General features: G+C 43.5%; 1 protein-coding gene across 2 annotated transcripts in view; it reads left to right on the plus strand.

Moving 5' to 3' along the window:
- The first annotated feature begins 300 nt into the window (after nt 1-300).
- The window catches only part of LOC126482353 (uncharacterized), a 35,153-nt gene continuing 20,065 nt past the window's right edge, over nt 301-15,388 (plus strand). Inside the window, exons 1-2 of one of the 2 annotated variants that reach the window (XR_007587634.1) lie at nt 301-402; nt 491-631. The gene's annotated coding sequence lies outside the window, so the exon portion shown is untranslated. Of the gene's footprint in view, nt 403-490; nt 632-15,388 lie in introns of those variants that run through there. The other variant, XM_050106435.1, reaches the window with a different exon arrangement.

A 15,388-nucleotide genomic window follows, 5' to 3' on the forward strand; every position in this document is an offset into this window, starting at 1 on the left:
GTATTTAGTTACTGATACACCTTTCAATTCTCTGTAAGTATGCTGTACTAATGTCATGAACAAGAACAGAACAGAGCACTAGATCACCACAATCTTTCTCACACACAATAACTGTGAAGCAAATGACAAGAGAAACATATGCATAGATCTGGCAGAACCTTACCGAAACTATAAGTGTATTACGTTATACATACACCAAAAAAAGTTTTACATCACCCTGGTTCCCAGAACTCCTGAAGATAGACGTTAACTGTGTATATTGTACCACAGACACAGTCCCTTTGACTGTTCAGAGATGTCACTAAACCCACTCAACGATGTAAACAACCATGCTTGAGCAGCGCCTATTAGACAGAAGGGGTACGACAGCCGCTCAGTTCTAGTCATTCCGCTAGGAAAGAGGTACATGGTTCGTGTTGTCTGTAGTTCAACCATGCCTAGACGGTTAATGCCGCGATTCGATCGCGTCCACATTGTTACTTTGTGCCAGGAAGGGCAAGGGCGTCTTGGAGCGAACCGAAGCAATGTTGTTCGGACATGGAGGAAATAGATGGAGACAGGAACTGCCGATGACATGCCTCGCTCAGGCCGACCGAGGGCTACTACTGCAGTGGATGACAGCTACTTACGGATTATTACTCAGAGGAACCCTGACAGCAATGCTACCATATTGAATAATGCTTTTCATGCAGCCACAGGACGCCGTGTTACGACTCAAACTGTGCGCAATAGGTTGCATGATGCGCAACTGCATTCCTGACGTCCATGGCGAGGTCCATCTTTGCAACCACGACCCCATGCAGAGCGGTACAGATGGGCCTAACAACATGCCGAATGACTGTTCAGGATTAGCATCACGTTCTCTTCACTGATGAGTGTCGCATATGTCTTCAACCAGGCAGTCGTTGGAGACGTGTTTGGAGGCAACCTGATCAGGCTGAACGCCTTAGACGCACTGTCCAGCGAGTGCAGCAAGGTGCTGTTTTGGGCGACATTATGTGGGGCCAACATAAGCCACGAGTGGTTATGGAAGGCGCCGTAATGGCTGTGTGATGCGTGAATGACGTCCTCTGAACGACAGTGCACCATATTGGCAGCATATTGGCGAGGCATTCGTCTTCATGGACGAAAATTCGGGCCCCCATCGAGCACATCTTGTGAATGACTTCCTTCAGGACAACGACATTGCTCGACTAGAGTGGGCAGCATGTTCTCCAGACATGAACCCTATCAAACATGCCTGGGACAGATTGAAAAGGGCTGTTTGTGGACGATGTGACCCACCAACCACTCTGAGGGATCTATGCCGAATCGCCATTGAGGGCTGGGGCAATCTGGAGCAACAGTGCCTTGATGAACTTGTGGACAGTATGCCATGACGAATACAGGCATGCATCAATCAAAGAGGACGTGTTACTGGGTATTAGAGGTACCAGTTTGTACAGCAATCTGGATCACCACCTCTGAAGGTCTCGCTGTATGGTGGTACAACATGCAATGTGTGGTGTTCGTGAACAATAAAAAGGGCGGAAATGACGTTCATGTTGATTGCTATTCCCATTTTCTGTACAGGTTCTGGAATTCTGGGAACTTACATGATGCAAAACTTTTTTTTTAAGTGTGTATATATCGGACTTTTAGCATATACAGCGGATTTCTTATGGTAGTCTCTTCTGGGCGCTAATGATTTAACGCCTTCCAACATTTCTTAGGTCCATATGCATTGGTCTCTACGACACACGCCTTCTTTTTGCTTATCAGCTTAGCAGAAGTAGCGTGAACATCTTGTGCTTACAAGTGCTGCAGATAGTTCTAGATATGGCAGAGTAGTCCTTTAGATTTATACTGCAAATGTTCTACATCTAAATACACATAAACGAGTGACGTTTACATCAAATACATGAAATGTATTCGTAGTTATGAATATGAACAACCATAAGCTATGAAATGGTATGAAGAGCATGTGTGCCGGACTGGGACTCGAACCCGTATTTTCCACTTTATGCGAGCGGTCATCTTAACTGCTGTGGCTCTCTGTGCATCACTCATGGCCAGATCCAAACTTCCATAATGTCGTTCCTGCGTTCGTATTTACACGCCGATACCAGACAGCAGCTTTCCATTAAAATGTCCTCCCTTGTATGGAAATTGCATAATGCGTGTGCTAGTACAGGTCTGTTGCCTGGCTCAGATAAAAAATGTTTCGCGAGCCAGCGACCTCCTGCTCCGGCCCTGCGTGGGAAGAGGCGAGTGTCACGGCCGGAAGTCCCTCTGCAGGTACAGTTCACCGAGGGCTGCTTCCCTGAGTCACTCGCACAGCCAGGTTACTGGCCACAACATTTATGGCCCACAATCCATCTTTCTTCCTGTTCTCTGTCACCTCCAAATTGGTTCCTCGGGTACAAGTTCTCTACAGGCTACACATGCTGTTATCTGAACATTCTGCCTACAAATTTCCTCATGTAAAAAAGCTATAAACCATATATGCCAAATGTAGCAGTGGGGAACTCAGAGATCATGACACAAAATATGAATATTAATCTGACTGACAGTGTAGTTAAAGTGAGAGATGACATGCCAACTCTCAGGGATAATAATGCTAACGAAAACGAAGAAATTGACGTACATTAAATTAGTATCCCATACTACAGTTAACCTACACACATCAACTTAAGTTTTTGAAACAACTCATATAATTTTATATCAACTGAGGTATTCCATGTTTTGCACAAGTATCCCATTCTTCAGTTGAGCTATATAGGTCAACTGAAGAATAGGATACTAGGACTCAAACAAGAGATATGCTTAAATGGTTCAAATGGCTCTGAGCACTATGGGACTTAATACCCGTGGTCATCAGTCCCCTAGAACATAGAACTACTTAAACATGACTAACCTAGGGACATCAAACACATCCATGCCCGAGGCAGGATTCGAACCTGCGACCGTAGCAGTCGAGCGAGATATGCTTAACATTATTTTCGAGATATGTATGTATGTGATGTATGTTCACCATCTGCTCTCTCTGTCCTGAATCCCTTTGTTTCTGAACACTCGTTTTTGTTGTTAAATCTGTGTAATACATCATCTCTGGTAAATTCTGACGATATTGCTCAAAGCTGACAGGTTGTATCCCATTCTTCAGTAGTCAGTAATCTTTAGTAATGAGTGTTAAAATATCGCTGCTGGGAGATTTCTCTCTGCGGCTATTTTTTAAAGTGGAAAATAAAGACGAGATCACAGCTGACACTGGCCAAGGGTTGGCTATGGCTTTGCTTATGCTTCACAACATTTTTTAGTGGAAACCAGAAAGAGGAGGAAGCCCACAAGAGAAACAGAGATAAGACCTTACTTAAGTTGGAAAAGCACAGAAATCTACAACAAGGTGTTTACAACTTTAAAATAATCCACCAGAATGTACAGGGCTTGAGCAAGAAATGTGAACAATTAGACGTTTTTGTAAATGAAACTATGCCTGATGTACTTGGTATTAGTGAACACTGGTTATCTGATGCCAAATTAGAACTTTTAAACCTCTAAACATGGTACTAGCTAATAAGTTTTGCAGATCTTCTATCAGAGGTGGTGGTGTGTCAATGTATGTAAAAATCACATTTGATTTTATTTCTGTAAATGTAAGAAAATATTCATTAGAAGGAACAAGTGAATTATGTGCAGCACGCATAAAGATACAAAATGATGAAATTTATGATATATGTTTATATAGACCGCCAGGAGGAAACTTCGAAGTTTTCTTAACAAAGTTTTGTGACATGATAGGTAATGTTTTTATATCACACCTGAACAAGTTAGTAATTACAGGAGATTTCAACATAAATGTATTAGCAGATAAGTTACACACTAGACTATTCAAGTATACTCTGCTTGAACATAATGTGAGATACCTGATATACACTGCAACCAGGGAGACTGAAACATGCCAGTCTGCAATAGATAACACAATCACTGGTATTCATCTTTATGATCTCACATCTTCTGTTATTATAAGTGCTTTGTCAGACCACTATGCAGCGGAACTAAGTGTACACATAAAAAAAGGTTCCTACACACAGTTGCTATACAACACATCATAGTTATGGCAAATTCTCAAGTGAACTATATTAAAATCTCAACCAAGCGTGCCCATTAATAAAAAAGAAAATTCAGTCACATGCTGTAACTCGAAACTGGATATCAAGTTAAGTCACTGAGGCTAGAGAAAAACTAAGATGGTATGAGTATGCTATGTTAAATGACTTTACCAATAAATAATTAAAAGAAGAGTTCAAAAAGTATCAGAAATACTATGTAGACCTATTAATTTCAGAAAAACATAAAAATTTTGAAAGTGTCATTCAGAACTCAAATAATATCTCCAAAACATCATGGTCACTAGTAAATAGAGAAATAGGTAAATCTGGGAAACATACTTAACTGAAAATCACTTGCTGATAAACAGCACAATAAAAACTGATCAGAATAAGATAGCAGATCTATTTAAAATAAGCTTGCTTCTGTTGGCTCCGACAAACAATCGGCTTAAAAATCATAAATACAAATTCAGAGGAACACCAGTATCAGGAAGTATATTTTTGGACACCAAAAAGTAAAGAAATAATTAAAATAGTGAGTAGCTTAAAGAATTCCCATGCAGCAGGATATGGTGGTCTTAGTATGGATACACTTAAGAAATGTATACATAAAATTGCATCACCTTTATCAACAGTTATCAACTTTCATATGGAAGATGGTCTATTTCCAGAATTTGAAAATTGCTCAAGTTGTGCCTATTTTTAAAAAAGGGAACAGAAATCTAGTAGGAAACTTTTGATCCATTGAAACTAACTGGGAGATTAAAACTGTGTGCCAGACCGAGACTCTAACTCGGGAGTTCGAGTCTCAGTCTGGCACACAGTTTTAATCCTCCAGAAAGGTAATATGAAAGGTGTACTTATCTTACACAAAGAAGGCACTTAGAATTATAGGAAAGAAATGTGCCAGGGAGTCCTGCAGAAATTTGTTCAAAGAATTTAAAATACTAACTGTTCATAACCTGTATGTACTGAAGATAATCATTATGGCAATAAACAGTAACAAAACACCTAATAAAGAAATACACAATCACAACACTAGAGGTAGAGAGAGACCCCACATTATCTCTCATAGAACAACACTTTATGAGAAAAGTCCTCGGTATATGCAGGCATAAAACCACTGAATGACTTCCATCCTAATATCTCCAAATTGCCCATTACAAAACTAAAAAAGAAATTAAAATCATGGCTCTTAAACAATACTGTATATTCAATAGATGAGTTTCTAGATCCAGTACACTTGTACAATGGAAGACCATTTATCTAAAAATATGTGATCTTAGACTGTCACTTTTTTTTGTAATCAGTTGATGTTGGATCAAAATAAAAATAAAATAAAACAATGGTATTCAAACAGCCTCCTTCAACAGTGGTAATTACAGAACCGTACTAACTGGGTACCATCGAAATTTACTGTCAAGATTACTGTCCTCACAACGATCAGATGGAATTGGGTCAGCATTTATCATGTTCACGAAGAACGCCCAGTGACAAAAGGCAAGACACCAATCACCCTCATTCCATCAGGTAACAGCTCCAGACACAAATGCATCGAAGAAGGCAAAGGCAAGTAAAAGCACAGTGGTAATGTTGAAGGGGATGTAGACATGGTAGATATTGATAATGTCGCATACACTGTGGAACTTGTTGACATAGACAGTAACAAGAGGGTAAATGCATTAGATAGAAATGGTAATGGGCAACCTACTTCCAAAAGTCTGTTAGTCGTAAAGACGTGGACAACTTGGTGACCACAACAGTTCCTCCTACTGGAAGTAAAACGTTTATTAGCAACAGCAAATTCATTAGTAAAGATAATACATATCAACCAACAGACATGGGGCCCTATGACATCTTTGTAGAGGGCAAAAATGGTATGTAGGAAAGTACATCTGACGGCCCTTGGAAGAATATCGTTTATAGAAAGTAACAACTTAAGACATGAAATCATTAATATCTCAATTATTGGTAGCAACAGGTACAAAACTGAAACCAAAACTGGGCAGTCCGCAAATAGATTATAGCTCCTTGGCGTTTATCGACAGAAAAAAAAAAAAAAGTTCAAATATGTGTGAATTCCTAAGGGACCAAACAGCTGAGTCATCAGTGCCTAGACTTCCATACTACTTAAAATAACTTATGCTAAGAACTACACACACACCCATGCCCGAGGGGGGACTCGAACCTCCGGCAAGAGGCGCTTCGCAATCCGTGCATGGCATCTCAAACAGCGCAGCCGACAGAAAAAAATACAGAAACTTATATCCGTAATTTCCTAACAAACAGACAGGGAGTCATCAATGATGTCAATTCTGTGTTATCCCACCAAAACATCCTTGTTGAAATACAGCCAGAATTTTTACTAACTGACGCACAAAGGTTCACAAAGAGTAATTGAAAATGGAGAAATGAAATGAAACTACTATTCACACCAAAATTTGTTGTAACATATAACTTTCCAAATTCCCCAGTGTGTATATTTGTGTGGTATCTGATGCTCTGTTGAACCGTTTGGCCAGTATGTTTTGCAATGTCACAATTACCTTAGGCACTTCCATTTAAGTTCACAGTGTCGAAGTAGTGCTCACTGTGCCAAATGTATGGGAGAACATAACACCTGGCAGTGCTCGCATGCCGGAGATCCCAAGTGTTGGCATTGAAATGTAAACAACGTTGCTACTAGTCACTGTTACCCAATTTGTCAGCAGCACATGGAAGCTAAGAGCAATGAAGCCGAAAGCGCTTCTTATGCAACCGCCATCTCATCACTCCGACCATCATTTGCGCAGATTACTGCTGGTATTTCTACAAAATGAGAGCTTTCTCCTAGTGCCTGGCCTAAAGTAAATGAGAAACCAGCAGGTTTGAACATAATCTGAGAATATTGCGGCACAGAACAAATAATTTGGGGATGTCAAAAGTCTGCTGTGTTACATTATCCTGAACAAGGATTTTACATTATAAAAGCAAATAATAATAATAATAGATAATAATACTGACAAACCTACTGAGATGTCTATCAATGTTTGTAGTTATATTGGTAAAAATAATTAATTTTTGAAAATATACTGTAGGTAGATTAAAAATTTACTCACCAAGATTTGGAAATGTGTGAGCTTTTAGAGGCAGTGATTATTTCTTCTGGCAGAAGGGCTGAATGGAAAAGTAGAGGGATGAAGAAAAAGGGCTGGTGAGATAAGGAAGTGATTAGAGTTAGAGGAAATTCACCCAGGACTCCAGATCAGGGGGGACTTAGTTGACAGGATGAGAAGGAAAGACTGGCCGTTGGTGCCTGTATCGGACAAGATGTAAAAACCTGGGAACTTAAATGGTGATAAGCAAGGAAAGATTACTGAAAAAAACATTGTGAAAGAGTCAGTAAAAACAATAACTAAGTGTATTATACATGGTAGATGGGTGAGGAGAGCAGGGAACATTAGACAGGTCAGACAATAAAAGATATAGGAAAATAAAAGGGATCAAAGAAAAGGAATAGTTACTGAAAATAAATGTTGAGATGACAGAAATTAACATACATTTAGGCCACATGGGCGGAGAGAACCAAGCAAATGTTGTCAAGCCAGTACTCACCCATGGAGTTCTGAGAAATTGGTGTCAGGAGGGAGAATTCAGATGGCATGTGTGGTGAAATAAGTCACTGGGGTCTTGACTGTCATGCAAGAGCGCCCATGCTTAGGGGCATACCTATCCCACTAGTTCTCAGAGAAAGTAAAGGTCTAGTGTAGTCAGAAGTTTTTCTTTCTTGAATATGATTTGAAAATCTGAATTACAAAGGTTTTTAACAGGTTTGGAACTGAAACTTTTTTACGGCACTTACAAGTCCCCATTAATCTTCTAAAATATTAAAAATACTCCATACTCCCAGGTCTAGCTCCCACCCTGCCGCAAAATACCGTATGAGTGCCCTTGTTGTAATGTTCTGCAGCAGAATATTATGCATCGCCAGTATACATTCTTTATCTGCGCCCATTCAACCTAACTGATAATTTGGTGGTAGCCATAGCAATATAGAAGACTGAAGAGAGTTTACAAAACAGCGGTGTACAGCATGTTGTTTCAGAAGTACTTTCATAGTACCAGGTGATTTTAAATAAAAGGATATATTTCAGTTCTTTATTACATGCAAACATTGCACATGTCACTGGATAGAGGAAGGTTCAAAGTTTTGACACAGCTGCAACATTTTTTGTTTCTAGCAACATGGTGGCTACACCATGAGAGAAATAATTTTGTCTGTTGGAGTTTGCACAAAGTCAATCCACTGTTTAAGTTCCGCTGTCGATTAAGCAAGAAACCACCTCTGCGCAAGCAGATTTACGACAGGCATACAAAATTCTTGAAGTTTGTTAAGTATGTGATGGGAAGAGCACTGGTCGGGCCACACAAGTCTGATGAAAATATCACATGGAGTCCTTGGATGTCACAAGATGGGCACGCCAGGAACTTTAAACTTCCTCAAACAATGGTGTGGCATGCTCTGAAATGATGCCTGCATATGAAGCCTTACAGGTCGCAGTTACTGCAGCAATTGCATTCTGGCAACCATGATAGAGGCTATGAATTTTGAACTTTAGTCCTGGCAACCATGATAGAGGCTATGAATTTTGAACTTTAGTCCTCCAGGGTATGTCAGAGGACACTTTCTCTGAATGACTCATCGTTTTAGACAAATTGACATTTCATCTATTGCATAAAGTAAACCGCCATAATGTAAAAATCTGGGGGTCACAGTATCCTGTTGTTGTCAAACAGGAAGAGACTCACCACAACTGAGAAATTACTATGAATTACTATTATTAACACTTCCCAATCAACTGATCACTCTCACTCTTGACTAATCTTAACAGTTGCAATTGCTACAACTGGGACTTTTTACTTATTCATTCTTCAGTCTTAATATTTCTGCTTCTGAATGTAAACTAGCTCCCTATTCGGCAAATAGTCTGTATTTATAATGCTAGGTATCGAAGGTTCTCTATACAGGAAAAAGATAGAATATTAACAAATTTTTTCGAACAAATGCCAGACAGAAACATAAAATATGTAGACACGGACGCGTGTGCTACATATGAAAGTACAACTACCCAATAACTCGATTCAGTCGAGTTGACTGACAAAAGGAAAGAATGAATAGAATGAATAGCATGCGGGCTGACTGGCGGGGGTGGTGTGGGTGGCAATGCAGGGAGCCCCGCAAGAGGAGGGGGGTTGGGGTGGGGAGCATGTGCGCTACGCATGCCTCCTCTAATACGTATCCTGCCAATGCCTTCTGCTCACTTTTCCCTACCCTATGGTTCCTCTATAACATTACCTCAGAGCCAGTTTCATCACGTTCCATCTGGATTCTCTCACCCAACAACAGTTTCTCAAAACCCTGCAGGTGGGAATTGGCTTCAGAACGTGCTTGGTTCTTGCCACCAACCAGACCTAAATTTCCATTAATTTCTGTGTTCTCAGCTTTTCTTTTCAGTCGCTGTTCCTTTTCTTCAGTCTCTTATTTTTCTATTCTTTTTCCCTAGTCTGTCTATTTTTTTCCTCTCCCCTTACCCGTCTACCACATATGATGCACTTGGCTTTCCATTTTTATTGACTATTTCACAGCCTTTTTTCAGTCAACTCTGTCTTGTTTATGAATGAATCTTCCATCTTTAAGTTCTCAGGTTTTCAAATCTCTGCTGGTGCAGGCACCAAAAGACAGCCTTTTCTTCTTATCCCGCCCAGTAAGTCTCCCCCGAACCAGGGTCCTGGACAACTTTTCTATAACTCTTCCCATTTCCTAAACCTCACAATCTTTTTCCTTCATCCCTCTTCCTTTCCATTCAACCCTTCTGCCAGAAAAGGAGCCACTGGCTCCAAAAGCTCTCATGTTTCCACATCTCTGGTGCATTTTCTCCTGTTGCTGCTTGGTGGACAGATTTTTTTATCTAAGCATACTGAATAGTGAATGGAAAAACTGGAAGCAGCCGACCTCAGAGAAGATCAGTTTGGATTCCGTAGAAATATTGGAACACGTGAGGCAATACTGACACTACAACTTATCTTAGAAAGTAGATTAAGGAAAGGCAGACCTACATTTCTAGTGTTTGTATACTTACAGAAAGCTTTTGACAATGTTGACTAGAATACTCTCTTTCAAATTCTGAAGGTGGCAGGGGTCAAATACAGGGAGCGGAAGGCTATTTACAATTTGTACAGAAACCAGATGGCAGTTAAAAGAGTCCGGACCATGAAAGGGAAGCAGTGGTTGGCAAGGAGGTGAGACAGGTTTGTAGCCTATCCCTGATGTTATTCAATCTATATACTGAGCAAGCAGTAAAGGAAACTAAAGAAAAATATTGGAGTAGGAATTAAAATCCACGGAGAAGAAATAAAAATTTTGAGGTTTGCCGATGACACTGTAATTCTGTCAAAGACTGCAAAGGACCTGGAAGAGCAGTTGAACAGAATGGACAGTGTCTTGAAAGCAAGATATAAGATGAAAATCAACAAAAGGAAAACATGGATAATGGAATGTAGTCGAATTAAATAAGGTGATGCTGAGGGAATTAGATTAGGAAATGAGACTTAAAGTAGGAGATGCGTTTTGCTACAAGCAAAGCAAAGTAACTGATGATGATCGAAGTAGAGATGATATAAAATGTAGACTGGCAACAGCAAGGAAAGTGTTCCAGAAGGAGAGAAATTTGTTAACATCAAGTACAGATTTAAGTGTCAGGAAGTCTTTTCTCAAAGCATTTGTGTTATAACCTTTAATCACCAATAATTGCGTGGATATTCAAACACACTCACTTAGAAACAATAGCTTGTTACATGATAACAACTCAGTATCTCTTATTCGACTGCCGCGCCGTGACATGCGGCCGGTGCCATTCGTAGCTAGGTGATGCTCCCGCGCTCAGCCGAGATGCGGAGCGCCTCTATCGCCGTTTGCGCGTACTGCCGTGGCGGCACTGTTGAATGTCGTGGCACTGTCACAACAATTTTCCCCCCTTGAAAAAAAAAAAAAAAAAAAAAAACACTCACTTCCTTGGAGACATGGACAGTGCAGAGACATCCATGGCCTCTTGTGAGGCCCCGAGAAGATCCCACGGAGAGATACAAGAGTATGGTCGAAAATGTCCAGGATGGAAGCTCATGCGTGGAACGTGCCTCCTGGACGAGATGATGGATGAAAACTCCGGAGCAGCATCCATAGGTGTCGTGGACCTGGGGGTGTGCTCCAGCGAGATGGGTCCCGGAGAAGGCGGCGTCGCGACTGGGGCCAGTTCTGGCGTACTCGGAAGCAGTAGCGACGTCGGCTGCATCAACACGTATGGTGGATCGGCAGCAGCGACAGGACTGGCTTCTCGGGCTGGTGAAGGCGAAGGAAGGAGTGGTGGCACCGGCGTGGCCACCACTCATGGGCGCATCTGGTCGTAATGGCGAACAACCATGCCATCGTCCGTACGTGTTTCACAAAGCCGGCAGCCGCGAAGAGCCTTGACCACCCCTGGAATCCATTTAGGGCAAGATCCATACCCTCGTGCCCACACGTCGGTGCCCACCGAGTATTTTCCCGCACTAGGGGACACAGCATAAGACTTGACAGGGTGAAGCAGGTGCAGTAGAGTGCGCGGTTGGCGGCCATGCAAGAGTTCAGCAGGGCTGCGATCACTCAGAGGCGTGAAGCGATAAGAACTCAGAAATTGCAGCAGAGCGTCATCTGTGGAAAAATCACTAAGGAATTTTTTCATCTGGCTTTTGAAAGTGCAGACAAGGCGCTCGACCTCCCCATTCGATTGCGGATGGAAGGACGGTGCTGTAACATGATGAATCCCTTGTCCAGTACAAAAATCACGGAAGACCTGCGAAGAGAACTGAGGGCCATTGTCCGTGACGATCGTGGATGGAAGACCTTCTAGCACAAAGATTTTGGGCAAAGCCAGCGTCATCGCCGCAGTGCTGGGCGACGGACATCGAACAACAAACGGAAAATTCGAGAAGGCGTCAATCAACAGTAGCCAATAAGTACCGAGGAAGGGGCCGGCAAAGTCAGCGTGCACCCGTTCCCATGGCTGCGCCGGATCAGGCCACGGAGAGGGCACTGTACGAGGTGCAGCCAGTTGTTCAGCACACTGACCACACGCAGCAACCATGTGGGCGATGTCCGAATCAATACCGGGCCAATAAACGTGCCTGCGGGCCAGGGATTTAGTCCGAGAAATACCCCAATGGCCTTCATGCAACAGTTTGAGAACATCTTTGCGAAGAGAGGCTGGCACCACGACCCGTGGAGATGCGCCATCCGTGGCCAGAACAACAACACCATCACGAACAGACAGACGAAGGCGCAAGGCATGGTAGTTGCGAAGGGGATCCGATGCCCGGCCCTTGGTCCTGTCCAGCCAATCCTGTTGAACAAAACCGATCACCTGATGCAGGACCGGGTACCGCGCAGTAGCCGACGCGACCTGCAAACCTGTAAGTTGAAAACCCTCGACAGCACGACGTTCTTCCTCATCAATGTGGAAACAGTAGTTCATCACGATCGAAAACCAGGTGGGGCCCATCGGCAATCGCGACAATGCGTCAGCGTTGGCGTGCTGGGCCGTGGGGCGATAGTGAATCTCATAGTGAAAACGAGACAAGTATAAGGCCCAACGTTGCAGGCGGTGAGCTGCCTTATCCAGAAGCGACGCCGATGGGCTGAACAGAGAGACCAGTGGCTTGTGGTCGGTGATGAGGTGAAACTTAGAACCATACAAAAAAACGCTGAACTTTTTTAGAGCATAAATGATAGCGAGCACCTCCTTTTCGATTTGAGAGTAACGCCGTTGTGCATCGTTGAGGGTCTTGGAAGCATAGGCGATGGGTCGTTCCGACCCATCCTCATACCGATGGGCGAGAACAGCCCCTAGGCCAGTCGCCAGAACCAAGTGCTGACCCGGACGGAATGTGGCAAGACAAGGCGCCAACTGCAAATGAGCCTTCAGGCGGACAAAAGCCTGCTCACACTCGTCGGACCAACAGAAAGGGATGTTTTTGCGCAACAGCTGATGTAGAGGATGAGCTACCTCCGCTACGGATGGAATGAATTTGTGATAATAAGCAATCTTACCTAGAAACACCTGAAGTTCTTTGACCGTAGACGGCCGGGGTAGAGCGTTAATGGCCGCAACGTGCTGATGTAGAGGACGTATACCCTCACGGGACAAGTGGAAACCAAGATACACAATGGAGGGTTGGAAGAACTGTGACTTGTCCAGATTGCACCTCAACCCAGCCGAATGCAAAACCCGAAACACGGAACGCAAATTGCAAAGGTGCTCCTCAGTGGAGGCCCCCGTGACAACAATGTCATCCAGATAGTTTATGCAGCTGGGAACGGAAGCCGTGAGCTGTTCCAAAAACCGCTGAAAAATGGCTGGCACGCTAGCGACGCCAAATGGTAACCGCTGGTACTGATACAACCCACAAGGAGTGTAGATGACGAGAAATTCCTTGGAAGAAGCATCCAACGGCAACTGATGGTACGCCTACGATAAGTCAAGTTTGGGAAAGAACTGGCCCCCAGCGAGCTTGGTAAATAACTCCTCAGGACAGGGAAGAGGATAAGTGTCAATGAGGCTCTGAGCGTTGACAGTGGCCTTAAAATCACCACTCAATCGCAGACTTCCGTTTGGTTTAGAAACCACCACAATTGGCGATGCCCATTCGCTGGAGGTAACAGGAAGGAGAATCCCTGAAGCTGTTAACCTGTCTATCTCAGTCTTGACAGGTGCACCCAACGCCACCGGAATAGGGCGTGCCCGGAAAAACTTAGGGCGAGCTGTAGGTTTAAGAGTAATGTGGGCTTCAAAATCCTTGGCACGACCCAGGCCAGCAGAGAACACGGACGAAAATTCACAACACAATCCATCCAGCTGTTGATACGGAATATCCTCAGATATGAGGTGCACATCATCATCAATGGAGAAACCGAACAACTGGAAAGCATCATAACCGAACAGGTTTTCAGTGCCCGCATGATCCACCACATAAAACGTGAGGGGCCTAACAACAGACTTGTAGGCAGTGGAAGCATCAAACTGGCCAATGATAGGAATTTTCTGTTTATTATAAGTTCTCAGATTTCACGTAACTGGAGACAAGGGAGGGGAGCCCAACTCCAAATAAGTGCGAGAATTAATGAGAGTTACTGCAGAGCCAGTGTCCACTTGCATGCGAATGTCTTTATCCAGAACACGAACAGTAACAAACAACTTATTTGTTTGTGAAAGCACACAGTTAACATCCATGTCCAATGCCTCGTCCTCGTCGACAGGAACTTTAGGGGACTGACACACAGAAGCAATGTGGCCTTTTTTCCTACATGAATTACACGTGGCCCAACGTTTGGGACATGCGGCCCTGTCATGCTGTACGAAACAACGTGGACAACAAGGAAGTGCGGAACGAACCTGCTTCTGTGGTTGCTGTTTTCGCTGCGAGCGTTGCGGCCCAACGCGACGTCGTTAACCGCCGCCACATCTTCGTTCTCCTGTGAAACAGGCAAATTGTCCGTGTTGAAAGTTGACTGTACAGTGCCTACATCACACCACGCGTCTATTTGCGCGCCAGCAGCGTGAGACACTTGAAAGGATTGAGCGATGCTTAGAACTTCCGACAACGACGGGTTTGGCAGTTGTAGGGCACGTTGCTGAACTTCTTTATCAGGAGCAAGCCATAGAATAGCATCCCTGACCAATGAATCAGCATAAGACTCATGATGAGTGTCCGTGACAAACTGACATTTGCTACTCAGACCGTGTAGTTCTGCCGCCCAAGCCCGGTAAGATTGATGGGGCTGTTTATGACACCAGTAGAACGCCACACGGGCGGCAACAACGTGGGTGTTTTTTTGGTAATAGACAATAAGTCACACATTTCTTGGAAGGACAGAGAGGCAGGTTCCCGCAGAGGGGCTAACTGAGATAGCAGCTGATAGATCCGTGGGGAAATCCAAGATAGAAATAACGACTTACACATAGGAGCGTCGACAACGCCGAAAGCCAAGAAGTGTTGCCGCAAACGCTTCTCATAATCCTGCCAATCTTCACCGGCCTCGTCGTAAGGAGGGCATGGAGGCGGAGAAGAGGAAGACAGACGATGAGGAAGCGACATCGACAACGCCTGAATAGCAGCCGTCAGCTGTGTTTGTTGTGCCTGAATAGCAGCCGTCAGCTGTGTTTGTTGTTCAATGAACGCTTGCATAAGCTGTTCCATGTCTGCCCCATCACGAACACACAAATCCA

This window comes from Schistocerca serialis, chromosome 5, assembly GCF_023864345.2.
Source record: "Schistocerca serialis cubense isolate TAMUIC-IGC-003099 chromosome 5, iqSchSeri2.2, whole genome shotgun sequence".
Taxonomy (NCBI): Eukaryota; Metazoa; Arthropoda; class Insecta; order Orthoptera; family Acrididae; genus Schistocerca; species Schistocerca serialis.